The sequence below is a fragment of the Symphalangus syndactylus genome, chromosome 18 (genome assembly GCF_028878055.3).
Source record: "Symphalangus syndactylus isolate Jambi chromosome 18, NHGRI_mSymSyn1-v2.1_pri, whole genome shotgun sequence".
NCBI lineage: Eukaryota > Metazoa > Chordata > Mammalia > Primates > Hylobatidae > Symphalangus > Symphalangus syndactylus.
Genome location: NC_072440.2, coordinates 106,763,093 through 106,782,847, shown reverse-complemented (window position 1 = coordinate 106,782,847; position 19,755 = coordinate 106,763,093). Strand labels below are relative to the sequence as shown.

At 42.3% G+C, this 19,755-nt stretch overlaps 1 long non-coding RNA gene across 2 annotated transcripts; it reads right to left on the bottom strand.

The window, feature by feature from the left end:
• Positions 1–4,280: 4,280 nt before the first annotated feature.
• On the bottom strand, positions 4,281–19,090 carry LOC129468564 (uncharacterized). Of its 2 annotated transcripts, XR_010117294.1 has the most exons (5): positions 19,016–19,090; positions 16,421–16,536; positions 15,351–15,433; positions 13,090–13,350; positions 4,281–4,423 (listed from the first exon to the last, which is right to left on the bottom strand). It is a non-coding gene; the product is annotated as an uncharacterized lncRNA (long non-coding RNA). The 2 variants fall into 2 exon arrangements; XR_008652700.2 differs by lacking the exon at positions 4,281–4,423 and having other exon boundaries at positions 12,898–13,350.
• Between the last annotated feature and the right edge of the window lie 665 nt (positions 19,091–19,755).

Here is a 19,755-nt window from a genome sequence, read left to right as displayed (position 1 = left end):
AATTAGTTTACCTTAAAATATGTCCTCTACAGCCATTCAGACAAAAGGAATGTGATACTTGGCTTGTTTAAACAGTATTCAACTCATGTGAAACAAATTATTCACATAAAGCAGGGGATTACAGGCAAAACCTTTACAGTCGGGGAAAAAAGCACAAGTTGACCTTGATTTTTTTCTCTCCATAGATTTAATACAGCTCAAGGAACCACTGATGCATGTGTGTACCAAGCATGTGCTCTGGGCTGAGGCCCTGCCCTTTGAAGGCCTCACAGACAGATTTGAAGAAAACCCAGGGTCTCTAATCCTTTGGTAAAATCCACAATTGCTCATTTTCCTCATACAAAGACATTTCTTGGATTTCTTTGACACTCTCTGATGAATAGATCATATTTTCTGATGAATAAATCTGTTATTTTTTCTGTTTATTTTATCTTAATTGTTTGCATCAATACAAACAACTTTAAACTATAATGTAAATAAATTTTATTGTTTATTTGTATTACAGGAATTGAGAAGAGAAAGGATCATTAAACATCACCTACTCCAAATGCATTCGTTTACAGAAAGGGCAGAGCCCAGGACTCCTGTTTCCTGATTTTGTGCCTGAGAATCTTGGCTCTTGAAGCAGGAGAAGCTTCAGTGTATGTTGGAAACATCTTGGAGAGATTGGCCAAGCTGCAAGCTCTGGATGCCACCACAGAGATTCTGCTTCTGCCGGCTGAGGTCTGTCCAGAAAACTACATTTTAATAAGCTCAGATTCTAATTTGGATGATCTTTGAAACAAACCAAAGCCCAATACACACACTGCTTCCCAATCACTTGCAGTTATTTTTCACAAACGTTTTCTTATATTTATTACTAATCTAGAAAAAAAGCAATAAATATTTTCCAAGCACTTCTTTTTAGAAATTATTTTTATTGTGGTTACATATATGAGAAAATAATAAAAATTGCCATTTTATCCACTTTTAAGTGTACAAATTAGTGGCATTAATTCTATTCACAATGTTGTACTATCACATTGTAGTAGGTAGTTACAGTTGTAACTGTTACCACTGTCTATTTATTTCGTTCTTTCTTTTTCTTTTTCTTTTTTTTTTTTTGAGGCGGAGTCTCGCTCTGTCACCCAGACTGGAATGCAGTAGCGCGATCTCGGCTCACTGGAACCTCCGCCTCTTGGGTTCAAGCAATTCTCTGTCTCAGCCTCTCGAGTAGCTGGGATTACAGATGCCCACCACCACACCTGGCTAAGTGTTGTATTTTTAGTAGAGACGGAGTTTCACCATCTTGGACACGCTGGTCTTTGACACCTGACCTCGTGATCCACCAGCCTCGGCCTCCCAAAGTGCTGGGATTACAGGTGTGAGCCACCGTGCCTGGCCACCATTATCTATTTCTAATACTTTTTTGTTACCCACAAATAGGAACTTTATACCCATCAAGAAATAATTTCTCATTCTCCCTTCACGCAGCCCCTGATGACCTCTGATGTACTTCCTACCTCTACAACTGCACCCAATGTAGATATTTCATACTAGTAGAATCACACAGATTCGTCCTTTTGTCTCTGAATTATTTCATTCAGCATAATGCTTCCGAAATTCATTCATGTTGTAGCAAGTAGTGGAACTTCATTTCTTTCTATGGCTGAATAATGTTCCATTGTATGGATGTATCACAATTTATGTATTCATTCATCAGTTAATGGACACATATTTCCACCCTTTGCCTATCGGAAATAGTGCTGCTATGAACATTTGTCCGTAAGTAACTGCTCGAATCCCTGTTTTCAATTCCTTTGTGTATATACATAGGAATGGAGTTGCTAGGTTATATGATAGTTCTGTGAATAACATTTTGAGGAACCACCAACCACCAACCTATTTCCCCCAAGCATTTCTTTTGCAGACCTAACAGAGCCTGTACCAGGGTTTAACAACAGATAACCTCTGATGCATATATGGTATGACAACAGCACAACAGTGCAGTATATATTCATTTTATTTAACATCCGAACTCATTCTCTGAAGATTTGAACTGGCTTCTAAAATAATGCTAAATAAAGTAGATAAACATTAATAACTACAAAGCATATGCTATGCTGATATAAGTTATTGTGAAAGATAAAATTCATTTTTGCTGGCCGCAGGAGATGGCACAATGAGATTCTGGGTCCTCTGACAACCAATGCAAAAAGGGAAGTAGAAAGAGTCTCCATCAGTTTTTCTCTAAAAAGCTATTTAACTCTTTCATGTGACTGACAGTGAAAAATGACATGAGATCCCCTTAGAACAACTTTGCTTAAAGTGCAAGTAGAGATTTGCTCCTGAGTCCAAATTCAAAGCACCACAGAAGGGCCTGGATGGCACCCAGAGGGCCTCACAGCTGGAAATTAGTGAATTGTAAAAGTCTCATTCTCCATCGCGGAAATTCCCCTAGCATGATGCTTTTCTCCAAGAAAGAAGCTTTTCTTGGCATTTAAGAATGGTATTAACCTCTTGAGCCAAGCTCTGAAGTTCAGTGGAAGTGGTAGAGGTGGTGAGATGGTACAGAAAGTGGAGAGGGTGAAGGTGGAGGAAGTGATGAATGGTGGAGAGGTTGGAAAGGGTAGAGGCGATGGAGGTGGTGGAAATGGTGTAAGTGGTGAAGATGTCAGATAGTCTGGAGAGGGTGAGGGAGCAGGGAGCACAAGGGTGGCACTCCCTGACTCCTGCAAAGGACAGGCTACTCGATCAGAGCCCCACAGCTCTCTGGTCACTGGAGTGCAGGGCTAATTCTCAAGTCCTTTTATTTCAAGTAACTGCACGTCACTGAAGTCCAAATCAGAGTCCTGCTGTTGGATTTCAAGACGATGTGAATGAGTGCCACCATGTTTGTTGACCTGGCCTGATTTGGACCAACAAATAATATGGATTGCTCAGATGTACCTACCACAGGGATGTCACGTAAATTTCCATTTGGTTGTCATAGGGACTGGGGGAGGCAACAACAAAATCACTGGCTTATCTAAATGCAAAACGCTTACTATGTTGGAAAAATACAATTCTGTTCTAACCCACTCTCACATATTTGCTAGAATAAGTATGGAGGCTAAGGAAAGACTCTGAATGTTTAAATAGAGTTTTGAAATGAATGTTGTTTGCAGATGTTGCAGTGATCATGATTTGAAATTGTTTTAAAGTGTTGCCAAAATTTGATGATATAGATTATATACATATATATATATATCTGTCTTCTTTTGAAAAATTGGAAGATGTGGTAATGCTGCATTCCCTGTAATAGCATTGCTGGTGGGAGGGGTGACAGATCTCACCCTGCACTCCTGCACACTCTCCATCTTCACTCTCTTCCCCAGCTCCTGATCTCCCCCACCTTCACTCTCTCTGCTCTTTCCACCACCTCCGCCAGCTTCACCACCTCTTGCAACTTCATCCTCTCCACTCTTTTCACCATCTTCACCACCTATACCATCTCAACCATATCTACCACCTCTACCCACCTCCTCCACCTTCATGCTCTTCACCCTTTCAATCTCTCCATTGATACCATCTCTACCATATCTTCTATCTATACCAGCTCCACCACCTTCACCCTCTCCACCCTCTTCACCATCTTCACCACTTCCATCATCTCCACTTTCTCTACCGTTACCACCATCTCTACCACCTTCACTGCCTCCACCCTCCCCAACCTCTCCATCATTTAAAACCTCTATCATCTCCACCACCTCCACTTTCTCTACCATCTCATCATCTCTACCACCTCCACACCTCCACACTCTCCACCCTCTCCAACCTTTCCACCATCTCCACTGTCTCCACCACCTCCACTCTCTCCACCCTCTTCACCATCTTTACCACCTGCACCCTTTCCACCTTTTTACCATCTTACCACCTCCACCATCTCCACCAGCTCCACCTTCTTTACCCTCTTCAACATCTCCACCTTCTCTATCAACTCCACTCATTGGCTCTCTGCATTTCCCAATGGAAAGGGATCGTGTGGTCTCTGGCCACTATTGCTCTAGGGAGGGCCACTGTTGTTCTTTTTTTCAGAGGGAAGTCTAAAGGAGAAACATTTTGTTCCAAGGGAAGAGCATTTTACATTTTTATTTGTTCAATCAGTATTCCAGAACAAGTGAAGACTCAGGACGTTGGACTCTGGGCTCCTCCTGGAGGGGATCTGGTGAAGCTCTGCATCTGAGGACCTCAGGGAAGAAACCACCATCAAGGCACGTAGCAGCCAAGCCCCAGTCTAGTCTAGAGTCCAGCCCAAGGAGGTGGGGAAGATGAGTTGAAATCAGTCAAGGGACAATGAGGAAGACTCCGAAACAACCACTTACAAATATGATAATATTTGCGGAAGAGCTTGGGAAAACCAGTGTAGAAAATTTCCTTATGCCAGAAAATGCATCTACAGCACCTTTTCAAGCAGAAACAAGAGGAGATTGTTAAGGCAACACAGCCTAGAATTCGCAGGTAATTAAATTACAACCAAAGAAGTTGTGTGCATACACGCACACACACAAATCAGGAAGATGAAAATATGTGGGGATGAGACCATTAGACTATAAGCTCAGTGAGGGCAGGGACTGGGTCTCACATTTTCAAACCTCAGCCCAGGTCATGGTGAGAGAACTCTTTGCAGACTTGAGCTGAATCACAACTATGGAAACTACAATTAAATAAGAATATGAATGTCCCGTAAAGTCAGAGGGAAAGTTCAATAAAAGGAGGAGAGAGAATGAGGCTTCATGGGGCACATAGTAGCAAACGCACAACTTAGAAAGCTGTTCTAAGTTTCTTATGATAACATTGTTAATCGCGGAGGTGGAATTTGAGTCCAGCTCAGTGTGGCTACAAATTCATGTTAGATACACTGTGCTAAATAGTTCCTTTAAACCAAAGGATATTTTAAAATACAAGAATTACTGCACAATGAAACATTGCCATTTTTTTGAGATAGTTACTGAACCCAAAATGTGAATTTCTGCCAGGAATTTATAGTGACTAGAAAGAACTTAAGAGTAAAATTAATAGACTGTCGAATAAAAGCATTACAGCATGAGCTATATGAGGTCATGGACATTTACTCAGCAGATGAATGCACATCCCTTCATAAACAATGAGGACACTTGAGCACACCAGCCTCATCCTATGTTGGTAAATGTCTACAGAAACATGATCATTGAGACATGCACGGGTGTTAGCTACTAAAATATTCTCTCAGATATCTTATGGAAAGGCACTGTCCTGAAAATTCTCTAAATGAGATTAATTATGGACAATTTTGTTTAATGCGAATTATTTTCACACACGATCAGATATTTTAAGTCCCAATCTTTCAAGTAATATATTTGTCCTTTTTCTAAAGCATCACAAATACTCTTCTTGAACCTCTCAGAGACAGGTTCTTATAGAAGTGAGTCTAGATAGAATTCCTAAAAAACATTGTGAAATCAAAATTAACTACCGAATCATCTCTGTCCTGATCTTTTATGTTGGCCAAATGTTAGTTGGGAGGATGAGGATGAGGTAGGAAGGAAGGTCTTTTTGTTGTTGTTGTTTCAGACAGAGTCAGGCTGGAGTGCAGTGGCAAGATCACGGCTCACTGCAAGCTCCGCCTCCCGGGCTCACACCATTCTCCTGCCTCAGCCTCCCGAATAGCTGGGACTATAGGTGCCTGCCACCACGCCCAGCTAATTTTTTGTATTTTTAGTAGAGATGGGGTTTCACCCTGTTAGCCAGGATGGTCTCGATCTCCTGAACTTGTGATTTGCCTGCCTCGGCCTCCCAAAGTGCTGGGATTACAGGCGTGAGCCACCGCGCCCAGCCTGGAAGGAAGATTTTAGCTGAGCCCGTGAACCGTGCTTTGGTCACACTCTGTCCTCACAAGTCTGTTATGTGTTGGTAATTCACAAAACTGAAGTCCCCCTGGGGAACTGAAACCACTCTTATAAGGCACTTATGCCTTCTGAGAAGAATAATGCATTCCTGTGCTAGCCTTCTGATAGATAGTAAGGAGCTTCTCAGATTCACTTCTCAAAGGAAGGGAGTTTAAATACTGAACTACCTTCCAGGGAGCTGCCCCCACAGCCTGGGCTGGGAAGATCTCAGCGAGCCCTGGGGAGACCTGGGGGACAGAGGCTAGAAAGCAGGGGACATGGAGCCACACGAAAGGACGTCCGGCCGGACAGGCAGCTGTGACAGGCTCTTTCTGCCAGGCTCGCAGCTTCACACAGCACCCATGTTGCCTTTTGGCTCCAGAAAAATGTGAAACACAGAGAGGTCAGTTATTTTTTGGGTGTCTTTGTTTAAGACAGATTTGGGGAAAGGGCGAGAGAAAGTTGGAGCTTGGGAATGATGCCCTCTGAGCAGTTCCACTTTGGGGAGATAAGGAGAGGCGCTCCTGAGACTGTACTGAGTGAATTGTCCAAGGTTATGCGTCAAGGTCAATGGCAGTCAGAGCCAGGGGCTCTTGGTCACTGGGGAAGGGCTACCAACCCCAGGTGCTCTGCTTCTCAGGCGCCTCCCACAGGCCTCTGTAGCACTGGGATTGCCCTGTGAGAAATCCTCACTTTTGGAAAGGTTTGATTTCCTTGACTTTCCCATCCGTTCAAACAACACCCCTTTCCATGTGGTAGATTGCTAACATGTAACTGATAGCACTAACCTCAGCCCCCGGGTGCACGAGGGGTGCATTCACTCAGAGCAAGACCCTGTGCTCTGCTGTCCCTTGCTCTCATTTTCATTCTGCACTCGTGGAAAGGCAGGGAATAGGCTCCTTTCATTTTGGAAATTCACTGCGGAAGGCGGCAGAAGCCAGGGCAAGCAGGGGAAGGAGCGTGAGGGAGGAGCTCAGCCCTCTCAGCATGGTTGCCCCTATGGGAGAAGGGAAAATGCAGGAATGGGAACTGGGATGCGCAGCACATCTCTCAAAGGGACTAGCAGCAGCACATGCAAAGTGGCCACGCTGCTTATGACTTTGCTGTTGTTATTTCTGTTGGCTGAGGATGCTCATTTTCAATTGCATACTCAAGCATTGCATGGCCTCCTCGTTTGGAATTGTTGAAAATATCTCTTATGCCCACCTGGCACATACTTCAGAAGCAGCGCCCTTAAAGAACAAAGTAAAAGAAAAGAAAACTGAACCATTAATTGCTATGTGGAGAAATGCAAATACAATTCATTTTTCTTCTTATCTTGGACCAACAGCGGTTTTTATACCCTTTTGGGGTCCACCTCCGTGTGAGTTTGAGTGTGTGTGTGTGTGTGTGTGTATACATACAAATATTTTTAAGCAGGGAAACCAAAAAATCATTTTTGTGTTTGTTTGTTTGTTTGTTTTTGAGATGGAGTTTCACTCTTGTTGCCCAGGCTGGAGTGCAATGGTACAATCTCGGCTCACTGCAACCTCTGCCTCCTGGGTTCAAGTGATTCTCCTGCCTCAGCCTCCCTAGTACCTGGGATTACAGGCATGCACCACCATGCCTGGCTAATTTTGTATTTTTAGTAGAGATGGGGTTTCACCATGTTGGTTAGGCTGGTCTTGAACTCCCAACCTCAGGTGATCTGCCCACCTCGGCCTCCCAAAGTGCTGGGATTACAGGCGTGACCCACCAAACCTGGTCAAAAGTAAATATTTTTAAATGTTGAAAACATGTTTAGAATTTGCCTATCTATTCATGGCTATGCACACATGCTGCTACATCTTGCTACATTTCTCTCAGGCACATAGGTTGGGTAGAGCATTCTGTCTAATGATGGAAGTTGAATCCCTGTCAGGGGTCACCACTTAAGATGAATTTAGTTCAGTCATATGAGATTTTTAAGATCTCCAAATTTCAACCATGGGTTAATAAAATTGGGCTCTAAAACAAAACAAAAAAACCTTTACCATGAGGTTTTAAGTTTGGAACTTGAAAATGCATAATGTTTGCAATGAAAAAAAAAGAAACTTGAACTCTCAAACTTAAAAAAATAATTTATGTGTATATGTGTGTGTAAAGAGTCCATATTCACATTAAATGTATCTTTCCTGTCTACAAGCATGTGTTTGAGTTAATTAAAAGAGAATGTATTAAATTTAAAGGCTGTTTGATTTCAACAGTGAAGAATGTGCACAATTACTAGAAAAGTAGGAGTTTAAAGAATAAAACAACATCTATAAAAATCTAATTGGGTAAAATACCTTGATATATTTTACTCCCAAAACTCACTTTTTGGTGGTAAATAAACTAAATAGGCCCCTGTATTAGTCCGTTTTCACAATGTTGATAAAGACATACCCAAGACTAGGCAATTTACAAAAGAAAGAGGTTTAATTGGACTTACAGTTCCATGTGGCTGGGGAGGCCTCACAATCATGGCAGAAGGCAAGGAAGAGCAAGTCAGATCTTACATGGATGGCAGCAGGCAAAGAGAGAGAGAGCCCGTGCAGGAAAACTCCCCCTTAAAATACCATCAGATCTCATGAGACTTAGTCACTATCATGAAAACAGCATAGGAAAGACCTGCCCCCACGATTCAGTTACCTCCCACCAGATCCCTCCCACAACATGTGGGAATTCAAGATTAATTTTAGGTGGAGACACAGCCAAACTATATCATTCTGCCCTAGTCCCTACCAAACCTCATATCCTCACATTTCAAAACTAATCATGCCTTCCCAACAGTCCCCTAAAGTCTTAACTCATTTCAGCATTAACTCAAAAGTCCACAGTCCAAAGTTTCATCTTAGACAAGGCAAGTCCCTTCCATCTATGAGCCCATAAAATCAAAAGCAAGTGACTTACTTCCTAGATACAATGACAGTACAGGCATTGGATAAATATAGTCATTCCAAATGGTAGAAATTGGCCAAAACAAAGGAGTTACAGGACCCATGCAGGTCTGAAATCCAGTGGGGAAGTCAAATCTTAAAGTTCCAAAATGATCTCCTTTGACTCCATGTCTCACATCCAGGTCACGCAGATGCAAGAGGTGGGTTCCCATGGTCTTGGGCAGCTCTACCTCTGTGGCTTTGCAGGGTACAGCCTCCCTCCTGGCTGCTTTCATGGGCTGGCTTTTCCAGCACATGAGTGTCTGAGGCTTTTCCAGGCACACTGTGCAAGCTGTCAGTGGATCTACTCCTCTGGGGTCTGGAAGACAGTGGCCCTTTCACAGCCCCACCAAGTGGAGCGCCAGTAGGTACTCTGTGTGGGAGCTTTGATCCCACATTTCCCTCCACACTGCCCTAGCAGAGGTTCTCCATGAGAGCTGCCCCCCTGCAGCAAACTTCTGCCTGGACAGCCAGGTGTTTCCATATATCCTCTGAAATCTAGGCAGAGGTTCCCAAACCCCAGTTCTTAACTTCTGTGCACTGGCAGGCTCAACATCATGTGGAAGCTTGAGGCCTGCACCCTCTGAAACCATAGCCTAAGCTCTCCATTGGCCCCTTTCAGCTACAGCTGGAGTGGCTAGGATGCAGGGCACCAAGTCCTTAGGTTGCATACAGCACAAGGACTCTGGGCCCGGCCCATGAAACCACTTTTTCCTCCTAGGCCTCTGGGCCTGTGATGGGAGGAGCTGCTGTGAAGACCTCTGAAATGCCCTGGAGACATTTACCACATTGTCTTGAGTATTAACATTTGGCTCCTTGTTACTTACACAGATTTCTACAACTGGCTTGGATTTCTCCTCAGAAAATGGGATTTTCTTTTCTGACTTACTGTCAGGCTACAAATTTTCCAAATTTCTGTGCTCTGCTTCCCTTATAAAACTGAATGCCTTTTACGGCACCTAAGTCACCTCTTGAATGTGTTGCTGCTTAGAAATTTCTTCCACCGGATACCCTAAATCATCTCTCTGAAGTTCAAAGGTCCACAAATCTCTAGGGCAAGGATGAAATGCCACCAGTCTCTGTTAAAACATAGGAAGAGTCACGTTTTGCTCCAATTCCCAACAAGTTCCTTATCTCCATCTGAGACCACCTTAGCCTGGATTTCATTGTCCATATCATTATCAGCACTTTGGTTAAAGCCATTGGACAAGTCTCTAGAGAGTTCTCAACTTTCCTACATTTTCCTGTCTTCTTTTGAGCCCTCTAAACTGTTCCAACCTCTGCCTGTTACCCAGTTCCAAAGTTGCTTCCACATTTTCAGGTATCTTTTCAGCAGCACCCTATTCTACTGATACCAGTTTACTGTATTATTCTGTTTTCATGCTGCTTATAAAGACATACCCAAGACTGGGCAATTGACAAAAAAAAAAAGAGATTTAATTTACTTACAGTTCCAATTGGCTGGGGAAGCCTCACAATCCTGGTGAGGGGCAAGGAAGAACAAGTCACGTATTACATGGATGGCAGCAAGCAAAGAGAGATTGTGCAAGGGAACTCCTCCTTAAAATAACCATCAGATCTTGTGAGACTTACTCACTATCATAAAAACAGCATGAGAGATACCTGACCCCAAGATTCAATTACCTCCCACCGTGTCCCTCCCACAATATGTGGGAATTCAAGATGAGATTTGGGTGGGGACACAGCCAAATCATATCACCTCTTTATGAAAGTTTGACACTGAAGCAGCAAATGACTTTGTCGTTTAATTTTATTTAACTGTACACAAGGCTGAATTCATGAAATCCAACAACTTGACTTTCAGATTTCATTCAAACGTGATGATAAAGAGATTAAAAATTCATTTAGAGGACAAGAGAAATCTACTTATCTTATGCATTAAATAAATGGGGGTTGTAAGTGCCTATGAAATTAGGTTATAAGTACCTGTTGATTTTCTGCAAGCACACTACCATACCTTTATTTCATTAGAGACTGGTCACTTAAAATAAATGCATGCCTGCAAAATGTAGAAGAATATTTACATGTCTACTTTCCCTATTATAAAATTCACCCTTTCCAGGCAGTGATAACAAAAAAACCCAAGAAAATTATGTAAGTAAACAGATTTTAGCTTAACTCTAAGCTGTCTCAAATTTCAAAATAAATTACCTTAATTACTCAGAAGTAGGATTAAATCTGCACAAAACAGAACAACACAAACACACTGATAAGACCCGCTCTCAAATAAAAAACTTTTGATTGTACATTTAATTGAAATTTGAAAGGTGAAATCAAAATGCCTCATATATGAATTGCTCTCAAATAACAACCCAATTTATCTCTGGAATTTCCTAACGATAATGTAACTTCAGTGTCATTCTTGGCTATGACTTATCATTGGCAAAAATTCTATAAATCTATACTTGTAGCTTTATTTTTGAAAGTCAGTTTTGTATATATGTGACAACATTAATATTCAGAAATTGAAATTCCTTGGTGAATGTACTAAACTCTACATAGGAGTTCCAGCCACCCTATCATGTATGTTATTACTGGATTGATTGTTTTAACACATATGATTATAGACACCCTATTTATTGAGCACGACTTTTTCTCTTTATGATGGTTACATCCTGAAAAAAAGAATTCCCTACAATAATTAAATCTCAACTGTCATTCTTACTTCCATCTCCTTTCCACAAATTTGGCATTAGGAAAGTGATGGCACCTCTGACATCCTCAAAAAAATGATGAGGGCTGAAACCTCTCTCGCTGCTCCAAGGGTCATGGGTGAGCAGCTTCCTCTCATGTATGGACAGTCAGAAGGAGGAAGGCATTTCCAGGAGCAGACTCACAAACACATCTACTCAACTCCAGGGCTTCCAGCACAGCACTCAGCCCTGAATGCTGGCACTCACGTTGCTTCTCTAGTTTGATGGTAGCTTGTCGGTATCTTTGCCAAGCAGATGATGGCGCTTCTGCGTGTGTTTTGTTTAATGAGAGCTGCTGCTGGCTGTGGGGGTGCTGTTGTTGGATGGCTCCCCACCAGTGCGCCACAGAGTGGGGAGTGGCTGAAGCAGCCAAGGAGGACAGAGCCAGTGGACATGCTCTATGAATCATGACCCACATCCGGCCAGCAGAATCAATAAATAAATCAAGGGCAGAAGGTGGGAGAAAAGCTGGTGAGCATGCCATATGGGGAAAGGGAGGGGCTGTGGCATCCCCAACCAACTGGAAGCCTCAGAGTGCTGGGGCAAAGGCCCAGCTCAACTTCACCTTGCAGTCACCACTGCCCTCGAAGGGCCCATCAGAAGTCAGCTATCTCTATTTATTATATGTATATGTATGTGTCGACATACACACGTATACATACATATGTAGACATATATACATGAAACCAATAGAGAATACTTGTCTTTTTTTTTTTTTTTTCTTTGAGACGGAGTCTTGCTCTACCCCAGGCTGGAGTGCAGTGGCGCAATCTTGGCTTACTGCAACCTCCGCCTCCCAGGTTCAAGTGATTCTCCTGCCTCAGCCTCCTGACTAGATGTGACTACAGGTGTGCACCACCACACCTGGCTAATTTCTTTTGTATTTTTAGTAGAGACGGGGTTTCACCCTGTTGGCCAGGCTGACCTTGAACTCCTGACCTCAAATGATCCGCCTATCTCGGCCTCCCAAAGTGCTAGGATTACAGGCGTGAACCACCGCGCCCAACCTGTCATATATTTCTATATGCTAAATGTATATATACTTGCTTCAGGGAAGTATATTATTTAGTGCTGACATTCACTATTTGTGACCTACAGTGGGCTCGAGTACACCTAGTACAACTTCACTATTTATATTAGTAACAGGAAGGTGCAACCATCTGGTAGATTTTGCTGTCCAGTAAATTAAGGAGATTAAGATAAAACTACATGGAGATTTCATTACCAAGTGCAATTTCTTTATTGCTCTTGGACAAATGAAATTTAATTTTAATTATTTATGACACTTTATAACATGCTTGTGAAGATACCATGTATCTCTGCAAAAACGATGGTACTTTAGAAATATAAGACCTCTCTGTGTCATTCATCATAATATCTTTTATCAACAAACTAAGGTAATCGTGATGATTTCCCTAATGTAACCCCACAAATTTAAACACAAGTTTTGAGGCAGCTCCCACTGCGGTACTTGGAACAATCGCCTTCTTATGACATTAGCCATCCCGAGGATTGTTCACAGTAGGAGATTTCGCGTTAAAGTAATCGTCTCACCATGAAAAACAATTATATCCAAGGAAGTGATTGCACCAGGTCTCCATCCACTGGCGGGAGTTCACCTGACTCCCGAAGTTCATCGTACAAGACAGATCTGCAGAGCACTTCTCTTTCGCAGAGTTTGCTCCGGATTCTAGAGTATGTGTTCACACAGATTTTTTTCTTTCTTTCTAGAGTTGGCTGGGAACCATCAGAGCGTGTGGTGGGTGTGATGAGTGCTTCAGGCGGTATTCTCCCTTTCGTCCCACTAAGTCTGTGCTAAAATAAAAAAATGCAGGCAAATCAGAAACAAGTTTCACAGGAAGGATACGGAAGGGAGGTGGGCAGCCAGGCAGGCAGAAAGCGCACGCGTCGGGCTCAGGCTGGGAGTCAAGGAAATGCTCTGTCAGTGCATCCTCCCCGGGGGTTGTGCATTTTGTTTCTGGAACTCTCTTGCTCCACAAGGCACACACCATTTGCAAGAGAACATAATTCTTCTGAACTGGGGTACCCGGAATGTCTGAAGCAAACCCTTCAGGCAAAGTGTAATGTGTGTGTGTGAATGTGTGCCTGTGTGTGAATGTGGGGCTATGAGTGTGAGTGTGCATATGTGTGTGAATGTATGCGTGTGTGTGTGGTGCATGTGGTATGTGTGTACAATGTAGGGTTTGTCTTTGTGTTTGTGTGTGGCATGTATGATGTGTGTGTGGTGTATGTAGTGTGTGAGTTGTACATGGTGTGTGTGTGGTGAAGTATATGTGATGTGTTGGGGGTGTTGTGAGAGGAGTTTTAAGTGTGAGGCGTGTGGGATATGTGTGCTGTGGGGGATGTTTGGTGTGTGTGGAGCATGTGTAGTGTGTGTGTGCTGTGTGTCTATGTGAGTTGTGATATGTGCAGTGGGTGTGTGTGATATTTTGTATGCAGTGGTGTGTGTGGTATGGGTGTGTGTGTGCATGTATGTGTGGTGTGTGTGCATTTCTCTGTAAGAGAGCAGGAAAATGACCTCACGAGGACACCAGGAGATATGAGTGTTGCCCGCGAGACACTGACACAGGGGCCCCAGCTGGGAGAAAGAGCCACGGCATCATGGTATTTTTTGACACATCTTGGCGGGAAATGTAGAAGAATGCAGTGGGAATTTCTTCCTGGGATCAAGGGGGCTGTGCTCTCGCAATCACAGGTGTGAGAAGTCCCCCTCACAGTGACAGTGCAGGCGGTGCAGCCCTGGGCTGGGGGATTCGTGGCGGGTGCAGAGGCGCTGTCCCAGCGTGGAGACCCGCGCCACAGTGCTGGTGCCCAGGCTCTTCCGAAGGCTGCTGCAGAAGGGCCTTTGGTCGGGAGCTGTCCCCAGGTGGATCCGAGCCACTCCGGCAGTGGCAGTCTTTCCTACATTCTCCAGGAAAATTAAGCTTTTTCATAATGAGTTTTACATTTAAGTTGTTCTTTTTATGATTTTTTTTACAGTTTTGTTAATTGTTTCCGTGTGGATAAAACAGGTTACATTGCATTAGTCGTGTCTGATTTAATGTCAAAATATATCTAACAATGTAATATCAAACACTCTGGTATTGCCAGGAGAAGGTGCCAGGGAGGGCCTGGACGGCCTGCTCGGGTGCAGGTGATGGTCTGTTTCTGGGTGCAGGGCTGGTCCTCTGTGGAAAGCTCATCGCTATGGCTTGTTTGCTTTTCTTTAATCTATTGTATACTTTAATTAAAAGCTTTTTAAAAAGCAACAAAAAAACATCTATGATGTCACACAAAAAGCACCCTGATATCTAGATATTTCACTACCTGTGCGACACCTGGGCACTCCACCACCTGTGCCATACCTGGGTATTCCACCACCTGTGCCACACCCGGGCACTCCACCACCTGTGCCATACCTGGGTATTCCACCACCTGTGCCACACCCGGGCACTCCACCACCTGTGCTATACCTGGGTATTCCACCACCTGTGCCACACCCGGGCACTCCACCACCTGTGCTATACCTGGGTATTCCACCACCTGTGCCACACCCGGGTATTCCACCACCTGTACCTTACCCAGGTATTTCACCACCTGTGCCATACCTGGGTATTCCACCACCTGTACCATACCTGGGTATTCCACCACCTGTACCTTACCCAGGTATTTCACCACCTGTGCCATACCTGGGTATTCCACCACCTGTACCATACCCGGGTATTCCACCCACCTGTACCATACCCGGGTATTCCACCACCTGTGCCACACCCAGGCACTCCCTCCACCTGTGCCATACCTGGGTATTTCACCACCTGTGCAATGTGAGTTCTCCGTCTTCACCATGAGATGCTTCTCTGGGGAAGAATCTAGAACACTTCTCAGTCTGCAGAATGAACTAGAGGAAGGAGAAAGAGTAAAGGTGGCTGTGGTCAGTGTGCTGGAATAGGAATGAGGAGTGAAAGCAAGGAAGGCATTCAGATTTCTTGTATGTTTATGATAAGAGAACACAGTGCAAAAACCCAGTAGGTGGTGTTCATTCTGCCCAAGTTAAGGGCCTCGCTCTGACATTTGCTGCCCCTGAGCTTCTTGGAGTCTCAGTTTCTTTATCCACAATGTGGGGTTGATGGAACATTGATTCAGGCATTGTGAGGACCAAATGTGATCACATGTACAGATGGAGTTATATGTATGCTATTTGCATTTTCAGATCCATTATTTATTTTCCTTTCGTAAAAGCTATTATTTGTTTTAATCTAGGAGTCAGGGAACAGATCCTTAGGGTTTGAGATTTTTTTTATTATTATTATACTTTAGGTTTTAGGTGATTTTTAAACAATAAAGCCTCGGGGCTAATGAGCTGCTAAGAAAGGTGAGCTGGTGAATGCAGGCAGGAATGTGCCTCCCAGTAGCGCCCATGAGCTGCTCCGGAGAAGAGCTTAAGCAAAAGTCTAGGAGGAAAAGGCAAGTGAGGACAGTGTGAGGAGGTGCAGGTTGACAGTGGACAAAACCAACCCTATCTGCATTAGATGTTGGTTATTAGCACTTTCTCAGTAAGGTCCTGTCATTCTACAGCTGTAAGTCCCATGGTGGCTCTTCCTTGCTCTCAGGAAAGCCAGCTCCTACATATACCTCAAAATATGAGTAAGGTTGATGATGGCGATGATAATAATAATGATGCTTGTGACAATGATGATGAAGTTGATGCTGGCTAACTTATTCAGTGCCAGTCAATTTGCTACGTTAAAAACTAATTTAGTGCCTATAATTCCAGCCGAGATGGGCAGATCACTTGAGGCCAGGAGTTCGAGGCTAGCCTGGCCAACATGGCAAAACCCTATCCCTGCTAAAAACACAAAAAGTAGCTGGGTGTGGTGATGCGCACCTGAAATCCCGGTTACTCGCAAGGTTGAGGCACGGGAATCGTTTGAATCCTGGAGGTGGAAGTTGTAATGAGCCAAGATCACACCACTACACTCCAGCCTGGGTGACAGAGTGAGACTGTGTCTCAAAAAAAACAAAAACAGAAAACGAAAAACAGCATATCAAATCTAATCCTCAACAATCCTAATGAGGCAGATACTATTACTTTCATTTTACAGGAGAAGAAGTTACAATTAAGTAATTTGTTCCATGGTGCCCACCCAGGAAGTAATTCAAGGCTACGTGTACCTGATTTAGCCCTGTTGTAACCACATACACTGCCTCTCAGAAGTTGTGCCTAAACCCCTTCTCTGAACTACTCTAGAGCTTTCTCTTCATGAGTCACAGATTCCATCGTTACTTCCTACTTTTGGTGTGTTTCCCTCACTAGCTGGAAGTACCTTAGGACAAAAATGCAGTCTCATCCAACTTTTTGCCATTGTGTAAACTCACATTTCTTTTTTTCTCATCATACACATGCCAGTATTTGGGCAGTGGCTATCATGTAGTTGACATTCAAAAAGTTTTAATAAATGTGAATTTTAAAGTTTAACTTCTAAATAATCTTTATTTTATTTAGCACCGTCAAATGAACAGACACTTGGGTGGCATGGCATGAGTGCGTTTTTTAAACAGCCTCTGGTTTAAAAAGATTGACAAATGTGATTCACTAGATGGCAAAGTGAATGGAAGCAGAAACCTGATCAGTTTTGCTTATTTCCATGTCTCCAGATCTTTAGCAGATACTGCAACAATAATATATTACCAAATGAATGAAAGAAAGAGCAAAACTAACTAGCATTGGTAATTCAGGTTCTTTGTTTTAATCTGAACAATTTCTGTGACATTCCTTAAGTCAAATATACACACAAATAAGCTTCCATGATCAAAAATTTTACTCATATTTGGTCTTTCTACTATTATTGGGCTATATAAGAACTTAAATGCCAGACACTGCACTTCAATCAAAAGACTATTCACAAGACAACATATTCTAATACCTTTAGAAGTATTATCAATGAGTATCAAAACAGGATTTTATTTATATCTGAATTCAGTAGACATTTCAAGAAGTAGAAATAAAACTTTCATTATCAAAACTTTAATTCATGGAGATTTTAGTGAATACAGAATATCGTGTGGATGTGTGATTTATCTCAAATTTTTAAAGCACAAATTCCAGTGCTTTTTAATTATTTTGTGAAGAGGGAATTGAAGAACTCTTTGGGATGGTCTTTATCAAACAATACTGTCAAAAATAACACAGAAATTATAACTAGAGATCACAGAAGTCAAAACTCTACATCTTGTTCTCTGATCAACCATTCAATACTATCAACATTAAAATAAATCGATTTGATTTTAGACTCTAGGAAATAAAGATCAAATGGCCAAAATATAATCACAATGAGTGAAAGTTCTTAGTTACACAGAGAGAAATTTTGTTAAAATTTGTTATTCATAGTTTCAGAAATATAGAGTTATTGTAATCCTGATATTTAAGCTTTTCAATTTTTCGAGTAAGGCCAATTTGGCAAACAAAAATAACGTAATTTTTTTTTTACAATATAGTTATTGTAAAATATATTATTTTTACAACAATTTTCCTGTAGCCCTCGGCTTATTTTTGTTTGATTTTTAATACCAAGAAACAAGTTATTTTCTTCACTACGGAAGCAAGTAGAAAGGCAAGATATGACCCAAGAGTATTTATTATGACCCTAATGATCCACAATGCCTTTTTAATTGTTTTATTTCAGAAAATGATTGGGAAGAGAAATAGAGCAAAGTTTCTCTTATCAATTATTTTCTGAAAGAAAGCAAAGTTTTTCTAAGGCCACTGAATGAAAGGAAACAGTTTAACCAAATGCAACATAATCTTCAAATAATAATAAAGTTGTAATAAAGTAAGACAAATACTCATTTCTGAAATGAAATACAGTGGGAGTCAGGTATGTCCCTTATTTTTAAAATGAGTTGAGGTCAATACATGGCTGAGATAAATCACAGAAAATTGGTAAAAGGGACAAAAGTGATGAAACATCTGATATTTATTAATTTATTTGTAATGTAACATTCGTAATTTTTTAAGAGGAAAAATAAAAGAAGTGAGAGGGAGAGATTTCTAACAATGCCCTCTGGATATTCAACTGCAATTTGAATAACAGAGGCTACATATGCATAAGCTAAACACGGGTCATTACTATGTAAAGACCCAGGCTGCCGAGGGCTCTAGAGCTCTAGATGGGGCTACAAAAATAAGAAAAGTCATTATAATGGAGCCTTTGTCATGACATAAATGCCCTAAATGTGGACTAAAGAAATCAATGAGAAATTAAAATTAATCTAAAATTAGATTTTGAAAACTCTTGATTGAAATGGAAATGTTATCTATGTGGTTTAGAACTCCATTATCTTCTGTTACTATTTTACATAAAAATGCAGATTTCTATTTACGGCCTACCTGAAATACCATTTTGAAAGACTAAAACAAGAAGCAGAGATAGTGTATATACAAACAGGCTCATCGTAAGTCAGGGAAACTCATGAAACATACCGCAAATAGCACTCAGGCAACCCAAATGTCTCCACAGCTCTGCCAGTGTGAGGAGCCTTACTAAGGTCATTTTAAGAGTTTGCATCCAGGTCCATTGGTTCAATAGCCACTCAACCCCCAGCTCCTACCTGCCTGCCAAATTGCAGAATATCAGTCTTGCTTCCCTCTTTCTTATGACGCCATGGGAGTACCCTAATGATGATACTGGCTCACCCCCACGTCACAGTGCAACCCGCATGCTTGCTGTGGCGGCCGCCCTTGCCTTTCTCCGGCATCACTTTCTGATGCGGGCGTTACTGGAGCGTTCGTTATCTCATGACCCACCTGTGCTCTGCCCCATCCACTCATGCGGTGGTATTTGTTCACTCTTGACTTTCACGCTTGCCTCTTCTCTGTCCTGTGGGAAAACAGCCTTCTGTTCTTGAGTCCTGGCCTGTGGAGAATAAAGAAGAGGAGAAAGGGAAGCTCCTACAGAGGAATTGCTTGGACCTCAGTGTGGTGTTTCCTTCCGTTTACTGCATCTATGTCCCCTCTGGGTGTTAGAGGTACCTTCAGGAGGATTAAGGGGACAGTGAATTCAAGAAGTAGGTGTCATACTAGAGTAGAACTCCCTTTCCATTTTTTCCCTGGGTCTCTTGCTTAGTGTCAACACTGGCCAAATTCCAGCCATACTTAAAGTGGGATAAATGGAATTTAATTTTTCCTCTTAGAAATCCTCTTGTTCCTTTCACAGCGCATTG